The 17030-nt window shown below is 39.6% G+C and overlaps 1 protein-coding gene across 1 annotated transcript in view; it reads left to right on the top strand.

The window, feature by feature from the left end:
- The window catches only part of CACNA1E (calcium voltage-gated channel subunit alpha1 E), a 503244-nt gene that overhangs the window by 47016 nt on the left and 439198 nt on the right, over positions 1-17030 (top strand). The window lies entirely within an intron of this gene.

Raw genomic sequence — 17030 nt, 5'->3', positions numbered from 1 at the left:
CTGTACAAGCCTTTGCAAGCATTCATTAGCCAAGCCTCCCCTGTCCCATTGAGGGGCCTGGGAGGTCTCATTCACCCTGGACATGGCTGGGTAGCAGCCCTGAGCACGTGCTTTGGGAGGTAGTGCTGGTTAACACTCCCAGTGAGTGTGCGTGAGTGTGGATGAAGGTGAGGACAGCCTGTTATCAGGATGGCAATCCTAGCTTTTTTTTTTTTTTTTTTATGAATCAAGGTCTCACTCTGTCACCCAGGTGGGAGTGCAGCGATGCGATCATGGCTCACTGCTGCCTCAACCTCCCAGGCTTAAGTGATCCTCCTGCCTCAGCCTCCCACGTAGGTGAGACTACAGGCATGTACAACCACACCTGGCTAATTTAAAAATTTTTATTTTGTAAAGACAGGGTCCTGCTATGTTGCCTAGGCTGGTCTTGAACTTCATGCCTCAAGCAATATTCCTGCCTTGGCCTCCCAAATTGCTGGGATTACAGGCATGAGTCACTGCACCTGGCTGATCCTAGCCTTTGAGGGCTACCTGGTGTTCGGAGACAATTGGGTAAATCTGATGACTGGGGTCAAGGCAGCTGCAGCCTATTGGCTTGATTTGTTGTTCTACTGAAAAAGTAGCAAGGGGAGGCCTAGGCTGGGGTGGTCAGTTCAGTGGCCGCCTTAGACACTGTTCTCCCTTTCTAACCTGAAGCCAGGATCTGGACAGGGAGGGGCATCCTAGAAAGAAGCTCAAGGAGCTGTATTTGCTTTGTTGGGCACAGGCCTTCTTCTCTGTGGCTGGGGCCATGGACCTGCTCTGGTGTCCTGACATTTAGCAGGAAATGGCACCTAGGCACAGTTGGTAGTCTTTAAAGGCAGACGATGGAAGGGCTGGTAGCTACAGCATCCTCACAGAGAAGTGGACAAGGGGGCTAGGGTAGAGAGGAGGATTAGGGCAGATGTACTGTGCAAACTGGCTGGTGAGCACAAGTGAGATGTTTCTTGGGTACCTTCTGCTGTAACTGGGGAGATGTTGCAGGGCACCAAAGGCCTGCCAGAGCCTGTGAACTTGAGGTGTTCTGTTACTTTGACTCTACATCTGTGGGCTGGGGAGAGGTGGAGAAAGGCTGATGAATGGAACCTGGGACTGGGGCCTCCAGAGAACAGGACTCCCCTTGGGGACCCGGTTCTCATTTGACCATCCTCTCTGAATGGCTATTCCTATCTGACACCTTCCGTTTTAGGGTTGGAGGACAGTACTGAAGCACCTCTCACACATGACCTCTGTGGTGTTGCATCCTTCCTTCTGTCTCTCCTATTCTTGCTACAGGGGTCTCTGATGGCCTTTGGTCCCTGGTATCAGACACTGGCTCAAGGCAATGCACTGTGCTAGAATCTGATTGGATTTACTTGGTTTGCAGGTTGCACGAGACCTGGTTATCTCAAGGTAAGAGTCAATAAGTACATCTTATTAACTGATTTGACCTGGGGCACTTTGAGAGGTCATGTTGTAATCTTGTAGTTTTCCTCTGCTTTTCTCGTTTATCCCCCTTTTTTTGCAACTTGAGAAGTAAAATAGCAGCCTACCAAGGTGAGGCCACACTTGCAGGGATAACATTTGAGCCAAGGCTTCATAAGGGCTGCTGCAGGAGGGGAGTGCATCCTGGCACTTTAGTGGGCTACGTGGCAGATTGCAATTGCAAGGATTAGCAGTGTGAGCCCTGGTCCTGCTACCTCTTTGCTGTGTGACCGCAGACAACTTGCTTCACTTCTCTGAACCTGAGACCTGCCTCACAGAAATGAAGAGGAAGCATACATGCCTTTATATTGGGTAACTGAAGAGTGATAGATTCATACTGATAATAGTAGTAGCTATCATCCCTTGAAGACCCTTGTGGTGCTACTTTTATTTCCATTTCATAAGCAAAGGGGCAATGGTGTGGAGGTTTGCATCTGTTGAAACTTGTTCCTCTTTCCATTTTGTGATTCTGTGTCTGTGGTGAAGGAGGCCTTCCCTGCCTAACATGTCCTATTGGCTACTTTGGGAGCTACCAACAGGGGTGGGCCCAGACTGGGCCCTGGACACTTGGCTTCCTGGGACACCTCTGCGTCTCCTACCTCTCCCATCCCTGGAGGTTGCCATTCAAAAGAGTGTTGTGGTTGCGCCTTCTGCATTTGGGTGCCCTGTTGCTCATCAGGATCAAGGCAGGTTCTCAGCAAAATTTAGAATTTGTCAAAGATCTTTGGCCTGGTGCCTCATCCAAAGTGCTGTTTAAGAAGCTCTTTTTTTAGTTGAGTTGGCACCGTCTCATCTCTCCTTTCAAACTAATTTTTTTTTTTTCCCGTTTGGGCTCCAGGAATTTTTTTCTCAGCTTTTCCCAGGACCTCCTGGATATTTATTTTTGCTGTGCACTATAACCTTGCAAAACATTTAGGGATCTCTAGCTTGTCATATCAAAGGGGTATAGAAATTGGAGTTGTAGAAGAAATTAATAAAAATAAAGCTTGAGTCCCTGTTTGCAGATGACATGATTGTATATCTAGAAAACCCCATTGTCTCAGCCCAAAATCTCCTTAAGCTGATAAGCAACTTCAGCAAAGTCTCAGGATACAAAATCAATGTACAAAAATCACAAACATTCTTGTACACCAATCACAGACAAACAGAGAGCCAAATCATGAGTGAACTCCCATTCACAATTGCTTCAAAGAGAATAAATTACCTAGGAATCCAACTTACAAGGGATGTGAAAGACCTCTTCAAGGAAAACTACAAACCACTGCACAATGAAATAAAAGAGGATACAAACAAATGGAAGAACATTCCATGCTCATGGGTTGGAAGAATCAATATCGTGAAAATGGCCATACTGCCCAAGGTAATTTATAGATTCAGTGCCATCCCCATCAAGCTACCAATGACTTTCTTCACAGAATTGGAAAAAACTACTTTCAAGTTCATATGGAACCAAAAAAGAGCCTGCATCGCCAAGTCAATCCTAAGCCAAAAGAACAAAGCTGGAGGCATCATGCTACCTGACTTCAAACTATACTACAAGGCTACAGTAACCAAAACAGCATGGTACTGATACCACAACAGAGACATAGATCAATGGAACAGAACAGAGCCCTCCGAAATGATGCCGCATATCTACAACTATTGATCTTTGACAAACCTGACAAAAACAAGAAATGGGGAAAGGATTCCCTATTTAATAAATGGTGCTGGGAAAACTGGCTAGCCATATGTAGAAAGCTGAAACTGGATCCTTTCCTTACACCTTATACAAAAATTAATTCAAGATGGATTAAAGACTTAAATGTTAGACCTAAAACCATTAAAATCCTACAAGAAAACCTAGGCAATACCATTCAGGACATAGGCGTGGGCAAGGACTTCATGTCTAAAACACCGAAAGCAATGGCAACAAAAGCCAGAATTGACAGATGGGATCTAATTAAACTAAAGAGCTTCTGCACAGCAAAAGAAACTACCATCAGAGTGAACAGGCAACCTACAGAATGGGAGAAAATTTTTGCAATCTACTCATCTGACAAAGGGCTAATATCCAGAATCTACAATGAACTCAAACAAATTTACAAGAAAAGAACAAACAATCCCATCAAAAAGGGGGCAAAGGACATGAACAGAAACTTCTCAAAAGAAGACATTTATGCAGCCAAAAAACACATGAAGAAATGCTCATCATCACTGGCCATCAGAGAAATGCAAATCAAAACCACGGTGAGATACCATCTCACACCAGTTAGAATGGCCATCATTAAAAAATCAGGAAACAACAGGTGCTGGAGAGGATGTGGAGAAATAGGAACACTTTTACCCTGTTGGTGGGACTGTAAACCAGTTCAACCATTGTGGAAGTCAGTGTGGCGATTCCTCAGGGATCTCGAACTAGAAATACCATTTGACCCAGCCATCCCATTACTGGGTATATACCCAAAGGACTATAAATCATGCTGCTATAAAGACACATGCACACGTATGTTTATTGCGGCACTATTCACAATAGCAAAGAGTTGGAACCAACCCAAATGTCCAACAACGATAGACTGGATTAAGAAAATGTGGCACATATACACCATGGAATACTATGCAGGCATAAAAAATGATGAGTTCATGTCCTTTATAGGGACATGGATGAAATTGGAAAACATCATTCTCAGTAAACTATCACAAGGACAAAAAACCAAACACCGCATGTTCTCACTCATAGGTGGGAATTGAACAATGAGAACTCACGGACACAGGAAGGGGAACATCACACTCCGGGGACTGTTGTGGGGTTGGGGGAGGGGGGAGGGACAGCATTAGGAGATATACCTAATGCTAAATGACGAGTTAATGGGTGCAGGAAATCAACATGGCACATGGATACATATGTAACAAACCTGCACATTGTGCACATGTACCCTAAAACCTAAAGTATAATAATAAAAATAAAAATTAAAAAAAAAAATAAAGCTTGAAACTTTCCAGATGAACTTGATTTGAATTAATAATTATTAATAACTAATTATTTATATTTATATAACTGTAATATATAATAATATAATATAATACTATAATATAAAATATATAGCTATAATAAAACTATATATTACATAATATATAACTATAAAATAATTATATATTATATAATATATAACTATAAAATAATTATATATTATATAATATATAACTATAAAATAATTATATATTATATAATATATAACTATAAAATAATTATATATTATATAATATATAATTAATCAAATATAACAAATTAACTATTAATAATGAATAACTTCTAATTATAACTTTAATTAGATATTAAAATAGCAGAGAGTAACTAGCTGACTATTTAAAAATGCTTCATAAGAGATGGGTAAGATATGGTAAAGTAGCTTTTATATTTTAATCATTTTCAAATGCAATGAATATAATTCCATTCCAGAGTCATAGAAATATGCCAATTTATTTATAATTTACTTTGCTTTCTTTGAAAATAATGCTTTATTTCTCATATAGTCTTCAGAATAACCTTAACAATGCTTTTGATAGATTGTCTTATGAAGTAGTTGACAAAAAGAAAATTGGCCAGGCATGGTAGCTTGCCCCTGTAATCCCAGCACTTTGGGAGGCCAAGGCAGGCAGATCGCTTGAGGCCAGGAGTTCAAGACCAGCCTGGCCAACATGGTGAGACCCCATCTCTACTAAAAATACAAAAATAAACTGGGTGTAGTGATGTGCATCTGTAATCCCAGCTATTGGTGAGGCTGAGGCATGAAAATCGCTTGAGCCTGGGAGGCAGAGGTTGTGGTGAGCCGAGATCATGCCACTGCACTCCAGCCTGGGTGACAGAGAGAGACTCTGTCTAAAAAAAAAAAATAAAAAAGAAAATGTATCATTTAGACAGACAGAGAGAGACTCTGTCTAAAAAAAAAAAAAAAAAAAGAAAATAATCACAAATCTACCAGAATACCCAGAAAGAAGGTATTTATAACAGGGTGACAAATGAAAACTATTTTCACAGAGAACCTATGTACAAATCTTATTGTTGAAAAGTTTCTAAAAAGTTATCAAAGACAATTGAATTAGAAATGATCAAAGCTGAAAATCACAATTAGCTTGAAATAAGAATATCAATTTATGTGAGAGAAGGTTGAGTTGTGTAAAAATAATTCAGACATCTCTATGGAGCTGTAGTAACAACTGCTTTTCAAAATCTCCATCTGACATTTTCCCTCTTCTGTCTGTGAGGATGGAGAAAAGCAGATGGGGTTGGGGGGCAGGACCAGGGAGCAGCTCATAGTTCACATGAGCTGCTTCAGTATGAGTGGCCATGGAACTGATTTTGAAAAAGTTGTATAAAGAAAGCCCCTCGCACTCCACAAAAAGATTTTGTTTGGTCTTTATTTATACTGAATTTGTTTCTAACTTTCCAATAAAGGAAACAAATGAAATATCTTGGAGGCAGCAGGGTAAATGAGCATGGGTTTTGGAGTCAGATTACTCAGTTCCACATCCCTAGAATGGGTCTCAGAATACTCTCCCTATATATTCTTCAGTAAGTAAAGATGATGTATGCAAAGCGCTGGGCCCGCGGTAGACTCTTTCAAAATTGCTGCTAGGATTTGTATGAATGATGTTCTATCAGGAGGATGACTATGCCAGAAGAAGCACAGTCCAGAGGGTTGAAGCACATGCTGTGGAAGAGAGCAGACTCTTTTGTCTAAGTGACTCCACTAGTTCAGGTTAGGACATTTGTCACTTCATGATGCAGGACTGCAAGTACACCAGTGAATAGTTGCGTGTCAACATTTCAAAGCTAGTTGGCTCCAAGGTATTTCTAGCTTGGAAATTTCCACTAATTGAAGCCTCGCTTTGTACAAAATGCAATGTGGAGGTTGGAAACTGGAGAAATTACCTGGCTTGCTACCAAGTCTTTTTAATGGCCGCAACTTTGGGCTCTGTTTCTTGGTCTGACTTGGCCACAGGAGAAAACGAATGTCTGTGGTGTCATGAGCCTTTCTCTGGCTGTCAGAGTCCCCTGGGAGGGAAGCTAATTTTCTAGACATTAACTAAGGGACTTGTGAAGCTCAAAAGGCCACGTCACAGAGCTTTCTCTCAAGTGAATTTGTGGAATGAAAGCCATCCTGTAGTTTTAATACATAGGCCTCAAAGGTGGGGACTGCATACCAGGAGATATTTTTTTATCAGCTGGTGCCAGCCTGAAGCATGACACACCAAAGAACCAAGGGGCTCCAGCTGCGCAGGGCCAGGATAGACTAACCATACTGCCCTGGAGACACAGGAAGACCAATGAGTCCCTTCTGTATGCTGTCAAGATGCCCTATGGCCCTTCTGGAACTCAAACACCATTTGATTAGTAGGAGAAGAGGGGAGAAACACCCTTGGTAGGAAAGTCGACTTCGTCTTTTTAAAAAATCTTTTATTTTAGGCTCAAGGGTTCATGTTCAGGTTTGTTATATAGGCAAATTGTGTGTCATGGGGGTTTGAGGTACAGATTATTTTGTCATCCAAGTAAATAAGCACAGAACCAGATAGGTAGTTTTTCAGTCCTCACCCTCCTCCCACGCTCCACTCTCAAGTAGGCCCTGGTGTCTGTTGTTCCCTTCTTTGTGTCCGTATGTACTCAACTTTGTTTATTTTTTTTTCACAGTTGAGAATTTTAATTTTTCAAAATTATTAACTGATGTCAATCAATTTGCAATATTGAAAGACTAGGACATTCAGGGGTGTGGTTAAAAAAAAACAAAATTAAAGTATAATGAACCCTGAAAAGCTGCATTCCAACTTGGACACTGTGTTAGTGTTGCCTTCCTCTTTATTTCAGAAAATCATCTCGTGTTCCAGGATACTCTTAACTATTCACACTTGTACTGTTTCATAGTTTTTTTTTTTCTTTCAACTTTTATTTTAGGTTCAGAGAGTACATGTGGAGGTTTGCTACATGGGCAAATTGTGTGTCACTGGGGTTTGGTGTACAAATGATTTCTTCATGCCCACGTAGTGAGCATAGTACCTGATTAGTAGTTTTTCAACCCTTACCCTCCTCCCACCTTCCTTTGTCAAGTAGGCCCTGGTGTTTGTTGTTCCCCTCTTTATGTCCATGTGTACTCAGTGTTTAGCTCCCACTTATAAGTGAGAACATGTAGTATTTGGTTTTCTGTTCCTACATTAATTAGCTTAGGATAATGGACTACAGCTGCATCTATGTTGCTGAAAAGGACATGATTTTGTGTTTTTTTTATGGCTGTGTAGTATTCCATGGTGTATACGTACCACATTTTCTTTATCCAGTCCGTCATTGGTGGGCATCTAGGTTGATTCCATGTCTTCACTATTGTGACTAACACTGTGATAAACATATGAGTGCATTTTTTTGGTAGAATGATTTATCTTCCTTTGGGTATATGCCCAGTAGTGGGATTGCTGTGTCAAATAATTCTGCTCTAAGTTCTTTGAGAAATTTCCAAACTGCTTTCCACAGTGGCTGAACTAATTTACATTTCTACCATCAGCATATAAGTATTCCCTTTTCTCCACAACCTCACCAACATGTTATTGTTTGACTTTTTAATAATAACCATTCTGATTGGTGTGAGATGGTATCTCATTGTGGTTTTGATTTGCATTTCTCTGATGACTAGTGATGTTGAGCATTTTTTCATATGCTTGTTGGCTGCACGTATGTCTTCTTTTGAGCAGTGTCTGTTCATGTACTTTGCCCATTTTTAAGTGGGGTTGTTTTTCACTTATTGATTTGTTTAAATTCCTTATAGATTCTGAATATTAGACCTTGCTGAATGCATAGTTTATGAATATTTTCTCATTTTGTAGGTTGTCTGTTTATTGATGTCCTCTTTTGCTGTGCAGAAGCTCTTTATTTTATTTTTAAATTTAGTTTATTTTTATTTTTTGCCATTGCCCAAGCTGGAGTGCAGTAGTGTAATCATAGGTCACTGCAGCCTCAATCTTCCAGCATCAAGAAATCCTCCCACCTCAGCCTATGGAATAGCTGGGACTATAGGCATGTGCCACTATACCCAGCTGACTATTTATTTATTTATTTTTATTCTTAGTAGAGGCAAGGTCTCACTATGTTTCCTAGGCTGTTCTCAAACTCCTGAGCTCAAGCAATCCTGCCTTGGCCTCCCAAAGTGCTGGGATTACAGGCATGAACCACTGCATCTGGCCAGAAGCTCTTTAGTTTAATTAGGTCCTACTTATTTATTTTTGTTTGTGTCGCAATTGCTTTTGGAGACTTCATTATGAAATATTTGCCAAGGCCTATGTTCAGAATGGTATTTCCTAGGTTTTCTATTAGGGTTTTTATAGTTTTAGGTTTTACATTTAAGTCTTTAATTTATTTTGAGTTGATTTTTGTATGTGGTGAAAGGAAGGGACCTAGATTCAGTCTTCTGCATATGGCTAGCCATTTATCCCAGCACCACTTATTGAATAGGGAGTCCTTCCCCATTGCTTGTTATTGTCAACTTTGTGGAAAATCAGATGGTTGTAGGCATGTGGTTTTATTTCTGGGTTCGTTAACCTGTTCCATTAGTCTATGTATCTGTTTTTGTACCAGTACCATGCTGTTTTGGTTACTGTAGCCTTCTAGTATAGTATGAAGCTGGGTAATGTGATACCTCAGGTAATGTGATGCCTTTGTTCTTTTTGCTTAGGATTACTTTGGGTATTTGGGCTCCTTTTGGTTCCACATGAATTTTAGAATAGTTTCTTATAATCCTGTGAAAAATGACATTGGTAGTTCAATAGGAATAGCACTGAATTTGTAAATTGCTTTGAGCAGTATGGCCATTATAATGATACTGATTCTTCCTGTACATGAGCATAAAATATTTTTTCCATTTGTTTATGTTGTCTCTGATTTCTTTCAGCAGTGTTGTATAGTTCTCATTGTAGTGATGTTTCACCTCCCTGGTTAGCTGTATTACTAGATATTTTATTCTTTTTGTGTCTATTGTGAGTGGGATTACATTCTTGATTTGGCTCTCAGCTTGGATGTTATTGGTGTATAGAAATAATACTGATTTTTGTACATTGATTTCATATCCTGAAACTTTACTGAAATTGTTTATCAGTTTTAGGACCTTTTAGGCAGAGACTAGGGGGTTTTCTAGGTATAGAATCATATCATCTGCAAAGAGAGATAGTTTGACTTCCTCTCTTCCTATTTGGACGCCTTTTATTTCTTTCTCTTGCCCGATTGCTCTGACTAGGATTTCCAATACTAAATTGAATAGGAGTGGTAAGAGTGGGCATCCTTATCTTGTTCCAATTCTCACGGGGAATGTGTCCAGCTTTTGCTCATTCAGTAAGATGCTGGTTTGTCATAGGGGGCTCTCATTATTTTGAAGTATGTTCCTTTGATACCTAGTTTGTTGAGCTACTAGCTCATGAAGGGATGTTGAAAATATATATATTATATATATATATATATATTTTTTAACTTGAAGGGATATTGAATATTATCAAAAGTCGTTTCTGTGTCTATTGAGATGATCATGTGGGTTTTGTTTTTAGTTCTGTTTATATGATGAATCACATTTATTGATTTGCATATGTTGAACCAACCTTGAATCCCAGGAATAAATCCTACTTGATCATGGTGAATTATCTTTTTGATGTGCTGCTGGATTCAGTTTGGCAGCATTTTGTTGAGGATTTTTGTGCCTATGCTCATCAGGGATATTGGCCTGAAGTTTTCTTTTTTCATTGTTTCTCTGACAGATTTTGGTATCAGAATGTATCTTTATTAATGTAGCTAGCAGTCTATAAACCTTGTTTATTCCTTTACAAAACCAACTTTTGGCTTTGTTTATCATTTGTATAGATTTTTGCATCTCAATTTCATTCAGTTCAGCTCTGATTTTGGTTATTTATTTTCTTCTGCTGGCTTTGGGGTTGGTTTGCTCTTGCTTTTCTAGTTCATCTAGGTATGATGTTAGATTGTTAATTTGAGATCTTTCTAATTTCTAGATGTAGGCATTCAGCACCATAAACTTTCTTCTTAACACTGCTTTAGATGTGTCCCAGAAAGTCTGGTATGTTTTATCTTTGTTTTCATTAGTTTCAAATAATTTTTTGATTTCTGCCTTAATTTATTTCTTTACCCAACGGTCATTGATGAGCAGGTTGTTTAATTTCCATGTAATTGTATGATTTTGAGAGATGTCCTTAATACTGATTTCTATTTTTGTTGCACTGTTGTCCAAGACAGTACTTGGCATTATTTTATGTTTTTTTTTTTTTTTGGAGGAAATTCAACTTTGAATTGATTCAGTTTTTTCTCTTAAAAAGCTGAGATATCCCAAAAGAAAAAAAAATTTTGTTTTCAGACAGGTTATTGCTGTGTCTCCCAGGCTAGAGTGCAGTGATATGATCATGCCTAACTGTAGCCGTGGATTCCTGGGCTCAGGTGATCCTCCCACCTCCGCCTCCTGAGCAGCTGGGACTGTAGGCATGTACTATCATGCCTGGCTAATTAAAAAAATTTTGTTTTTTAGAGATGGGGTCTTGCTATGTTGCCCAGGCTGGTCTTGAATGCCTGAGCTCAAGTGATCCTCCTACCTCAGCCTCCCAAAATGCTGGTATTATAAGTGTGAGCAACCGAGCATGGCTGAAAAACTGTTTTAAGTCAGCAGGGTCTTAAGCAACTTTAAATGGCACGTTTAAACGCCCCTTCTCCTACTGCCTAGAGAGATTTAGGGCTCAATAATAAAACTAAATTTGGCTTTAAAAAAGGTATACGTAAAACCTTTTTTTACACATCTGAGCCATACGTATAATTTTGTATTTCTACATATATCAAATAATAAATATAAAAGATACAAACGGATTAGGATTAGTAGGGTGAAAACAAACAATACAACATAGTTAAGATGAATCAAAAAGTGGGTACACTATATGCCATAAATGTCTTCTCAGTTATGAAGTGGGCTTCAGTTTTGGCTCTGAACTTCTCTGCAGCTGGAACAAGAAGAGATCACAATTAGTCACAGGTGTCACATTTTTATAAGGTGAAAGAAAAATAGTTGCTCTGAAGAAGATTTCTAGACACTGAAGATGGGGAGACCATGAGGTGCTTAGTGATGCAGTAGACAAATAACATCTGTGGGAAACAACTTGATGGGAATTTGTTAATTTTTTCAAGAAATATTTATAGATTGTGCACATTATGCTTATCATCCAGGTACTGGGGATGTGCAATGGACTGATGTTTATGTCCCCCCGACAGATTCATATGTTGAAATCTAACCCTTAGCTGCAAGGTTTGAGCTGAGACCTCTGGGTATATCTGATAGGGTCTGCCAAGAGGAGAAACTTGAGCTGGTTCCTGGAGGATCAGGGACAACCACGATAACAAAAGCAAACTTTTGTTTGGTGCTTACTTTGTCTATTCTAGGAACTATTCTAAACACTTTACCATCGAATGTGTTGGTTAGCTTATTTTAATATTCACAACAGCTCTGTGAAGCAGGTAGTACTATTATAGCCCCCATTCTACAGATGAGGCAACTGAGACACAGGTAAGTCAGGCATCATGCTATGGATTGCCTAGCTGGTAAGCAATGGCACGCAGTGGAGCCCCCCTTCCCCTCCTCCGTGAGGGATTGACTTCTACTCATCCTTCTAGTCTTCTCTGGGAGACCTTTCCTGATTGCCTTGATGAGGCTGAGTTTTCTGGTTGCGTGTTCTAACAGCATGCTGTACTTGCCCTGCTTAGAACTTACCACATTATATGATTACAAATTTACCTATGTACATTATTCATTCAATCTGTTAAATTATTTATAACTTACTATATAATTAATTATTACATATTGTTATTTATAACATATAAATAAAAGTTATTTAATGTCTGTTTCTCCCTGTAGACTGTAATCTCCATTAGGGCAGAAACTATGCCTGCGTTTTCTCATTATTTGATCTCTAGTGCAAGAGTTTGACACACATAAGGTACTCAATAAATATTTTTTAAGTGAATGGAGCCAGGATAGGGCTTGAGCTATAGGAAGAATTCATGGTAGAAACCTAAGGTGGCTGGGAACGAGAGTGGGCATGGGGTTTGGAGATATTTTAGGACAAACCTTCCACAAATCATACCATCTATGTGGATTCCTCCTTTTTTGTTGTTATTTGCCTTAAAATAAACTCTGACCAGAATTACCCACCGAGGAAGGTAAGCTGTTTGCCTTTCTGGTGCAGAGGCAAGAAAGAAGGAAGGAGAGTTGGAAGAGCTGCTTTTCCTTCTATGACTGCATTGGCCTATTGCATGTTTCCTGAACCAGTATAGCAGTGCAGAATATGCCGGGACACATTTTTATGTCTTAATTTTCTTTTCCTCCCTGAGTCTCTAAGAGATAGAGGCATAGAGGACCTCATTCTGGGAGGCAGCTTGTGTTACATTTTCCTTTGTTCCCTGTTTCCCATTTTTGGAAGGCCCCTCACAGCTTGGGGCAGGAGAGGGTGAGGGGTGGCTCCCACTGTCTGTCTTGCTGCAGGGTTGGTGGGGATGGGAACCGGTTTTAGTTTTTTGACATCATGTCACTCTTCCTCTGTATCCTAAGCTGCTATCTCCTAGTTTTCTATTTCCAGGGGAGGATGGTGGCTGAGTCTATCTTTGATGGGATTTTCTGCTTCTCTTTGTCACATTCGACTCAGTGAAGGGGAGTTAATTAGACACATTAAAGAGTCTGGAAACTGGCAACTGGAGTTTTGTGGCCTTTGCTACTTCTGTACCCCTGAGACTGTCAGGGATAATGTGGCTGTTTTCAGCTCAGCTCCTCCTACCATTTGCATGATGAGGAACTTAGCTTCTCCCAGGAAGAAGAACTGGTTAAGGAAAGAGTTTACTGTATGGTCTCCCTTACCTTGAATGCCCCCACTAGTTTTATGAGTCAAATTCATGTATTTGTTCATTGAGTAGATGTTTACTGAGTGCCTTCTAGGTGCCTAGGTCTATGACAACAAGCACTTATAAAGAATGTAAAAAGGGGTTACATGAAAATCATGGACAGTTGTTACCAAAGGAGTTGAGAGGACATAGAGATTAAATATTTTTTGAGTAATCAGAATAGACTTTATAAGAGAGGTGGAGTTTTAGTTGGACTTCTAAACATGGATAGGAATTTGATCAGGGGTAGAGTTGGGTGGAAGGGGAGATGCTAGAATTCTGGAATTCTAAGTGGAGGTGATTGTGTGAACAAAGGCCAGAATAAAGACCTATTTGGGGTCTGGCAAATGAATCGATATTACTGTAGCAAAGAGTTCATATGGTATTTGTGGTGGTAGAGAGATGTGTTTAGAGATGAATGCTGGGGTTAAAGAGTAGGAGCACTTTGGAAGTTATGTGGGGCACCATCAAAGGTTTTAGAGCAGGGATGAAATAGGATAAAACTTAAAATTCAGGAAACATCTTCTAAAATAATTATCTTCTGGAGGATAAATTAAAGGGAGGAGAAGTTGAAAGCAAGGAGACCAGTTCAATTCAAGCCCATAATATTAGCTAACACTTAAATAATGTTTACTGTGTAGCAGGTACTGTTCTATGCACTTCACCTACGTTAAATCATTTAATCTTCACAATAACCTCTGATATTGATACTATAATAATTCCTGTGCTACAGTAAAAAATGAATGCATAAGGTTAAATGACTTGCCCAAGATCCTATAGCCAATGAACAAATACAATGAGCTAGTATTTGTACTCAGGCAGTCTGGCTCCAGCATTCCATGCTCTTAATAATGCACTATCCATTCTCTTTGTATTTATTGAAACCTAACAACGTGCAGGAGCTGCTAGCAACATATAAACATAAATAAAATGCACACAGTTTTGTCCTTCATCACTTAGTTAATCGGAAATTATTTTGGTAATTCAGATGACCATTAAGATTTTTACTATAGTGATGGTAATAGAAATGTATAAAAAGGGAATAATTGATAGAACTTAGTGCTAGACTTGTTGTGGGGTTTGAGACCACTTACAATTTGGAAGCTTGGGCTGATCCTTCCTTCAATTTACTTATTTGTGATATAGGTGTAATAATAATGACAGAGATCTGGCTTCTGGCCAAGATGGAGCAAAAAGGACCACATTGAACTTCCCACCTGAAATAACCAAAAATCACACACGGTATATGAGATAAGAGTTTGCAAGATCTTGAACATCAGGCAAAAATGGACAGTAATCTTTGAGCGACGGCAAGCACATGAGGTGAACTCTATGATTGCCTTACTTTACTGTCTTGAGAGAGATTCCAGGCTGCATTGCAGGGAATAGAAACCCAGGTAGATTCCAGCAGACTCCCTGAATTAAGGAGACAAAGCTGAGAGCCCAGGGAGCCAAAGAGATTAGAGTTTACAGGACGAAGTGACAGACAGGAGAGACTTGTACACAGAGAGAACTCTAGAGATTTGGAAAGGATTCCTTTTAAGTATTCAGCTGAGTACTTATAAGTGCATGTATGTGAGGAAACTATCCAAGGCTGGGGAAATAACTGCCTGATAGGATTAGAGGTAACAGCGCCCAGAATTCACACAGAGACATAAATAGTGCCTATTCTCAGTAGGCTGACTGGAAACCTCAAGATTCAAGGACATTTGGTAGAGTACACAGAAAAGTCTTCTTCAGTAGTGGGGAAAAAGTATGTCTAGAGCAAACATCACTCTGATTCTGCAAAACAAAATTTAAAAGCAAGACGCAAAAGGACTGAAGTGTTCCCAAGTAGTTAGATCTCAGAACAAGGCTCACAGATATTTATGGGGAAACAATTTCCAGCATCTAATAAAGTGAAATTCACAATGTCTACCGTCTAGTCAAAAATTACTAGGCATGCAAAGAAGCAGGAAAATACACCCATAATGAGGACATAAGTCAATCAGAATTAATGTAAGAATTAGTAGACAAGGACATTAAAATCATTATTATAACTGTATTAAATATGTTCAAAAAGTTAAGTAGAGACATGGGAAATAAACAGAGGCCAAGTCCAGCTTCTAAAAATGAAAACTACAATGTGTGAGATGAAAAATACATTGGATGAGATGGATGGTAGATTAGACTCTGCAAAAGGAAAGTTTAGTGAACTTAAAGTCATAGCAATAAAAATATGCAAAGTAAGACAAAGGAAAAGTGTTTAAAAAAGAACAGAGCATTAGTAAGCTGTGGAACAACTTTGGGCAGCCTAGCATATATGCAACTGGAATCCACAAAGGAAGAGACAGAAAGGAGAGAAAAAATATTTGAAGAAACAATGGCTGAGAATTTCCAAATTTAATGAAAACTATAAATCTACAAATTCAAGAAGCTTACAAACCACAAGCAAAAGAAACCTGAAGAAAACTATACCAAGGCACATCATAATGAAATTTCATAATCGAGGCATATCAAATCAAAACCACCATGTTTTAGTCTGTTTGAGCTGCCTTAATAAGATACCAACAAACTGGGTAGCTTAAAAACAACATTTATTTATTGCAATTTGGTAGGCTGGTAAACCTGAGGTAAAGGCAGATTTGGTGTCTGGTGAGGTCCCACTTTGTGGCTTATAGACAGTGCCCTTTTCATTGTGTCCTCACTTGTTGGAAAGGGCTAGCTAACTCTCTGGGATCTCTTTTATAAGAGGGCCAACCCCAATCATAAGGTCTCTACCCTTATGATATAATCACCTCCTAAAGGCCTCACCTTCTAATATCAGATTCATGATTATGTGAATCTGATATTAGGATTCTCTCAAACTTGTGAGGGCATGGCCTCACCCAACTTTTAGCTCAGCCCATTGCTCAGGTGCTCTGCTCCAGCTGATCTGGTCTTATCTTGCTAGTCAGGTGCAGGGAATGGTGGTTCCTGTGTGGTAAAGTGGGACTCATGCAGAAGAGGCGGAGGCTTAGGTGGTGGGATGAAGCTGGAGAAGTGACTCTTCTCCAGAGACTGGCTCTGAGTACACAGCCAGCCATCTTGTCTTAAGACAAGGCCAGGAAAGCTGCCTCCTCTTCTGGGGACCTCCTCCCCACATTCCAGCCTGTTCAAATCAGGCTATGTTCACAGTCCATATGTAATGTTTTCTCCTTAATGGGATCTTTCTCTGCTTTCCTCCCCTGACCGCATCTCTCATTCCTTTGAACTTCCCCATTGGTATCTCTTTTCAGGCATTTATCTCAGCCCAATTGTTATACTTACTTCCAACTTTCCTTGAGGTACTGTGTCTTTCACTTCTTTATTCCCCACAGCCCCACTTGCATGTAGCTCGTGCGTATAGCACAGTCCAGTGAAGGCTGTTGAATTGACTCATTCAAGGTCAAATACATCCTTTGGACATGGTAGGTGCACAGAAAAACTAGAAGGGAGCTAAGATTCCCTGGTGAATGCTGATTCATTTATCTCTACACAGGTATGATGATGAGGCAAGCGGGGGCAGAAAGGAAGCAGAAGTAGTAAACGGAGCAGTTGGGAGTGCTTAGAACTAAGAAAGTATGTGTGTGGCAAATGCCTT

This window comes from Symphalangus syndactylus, chromosome 19, assembly GCF_028878055.3.
Source record: "Symphalangus syndactylus isolate Jambi chromosome 19, NHGRI_mSymSyn1-v2.1_pri, whole genome shotgun sequence".
Taxonomy (NCBI): Eukaryota; Metazoa; Chordata; class Mammalia; order Primates; family Hylobatidae; genus Symphalangus; species Symphalangus syndactylus.
The sequence above is the reverse complement of the archived record's forward strand: the minus strand, read 5'-3'. Positions and strand labels throughout refer to the sequence as shown.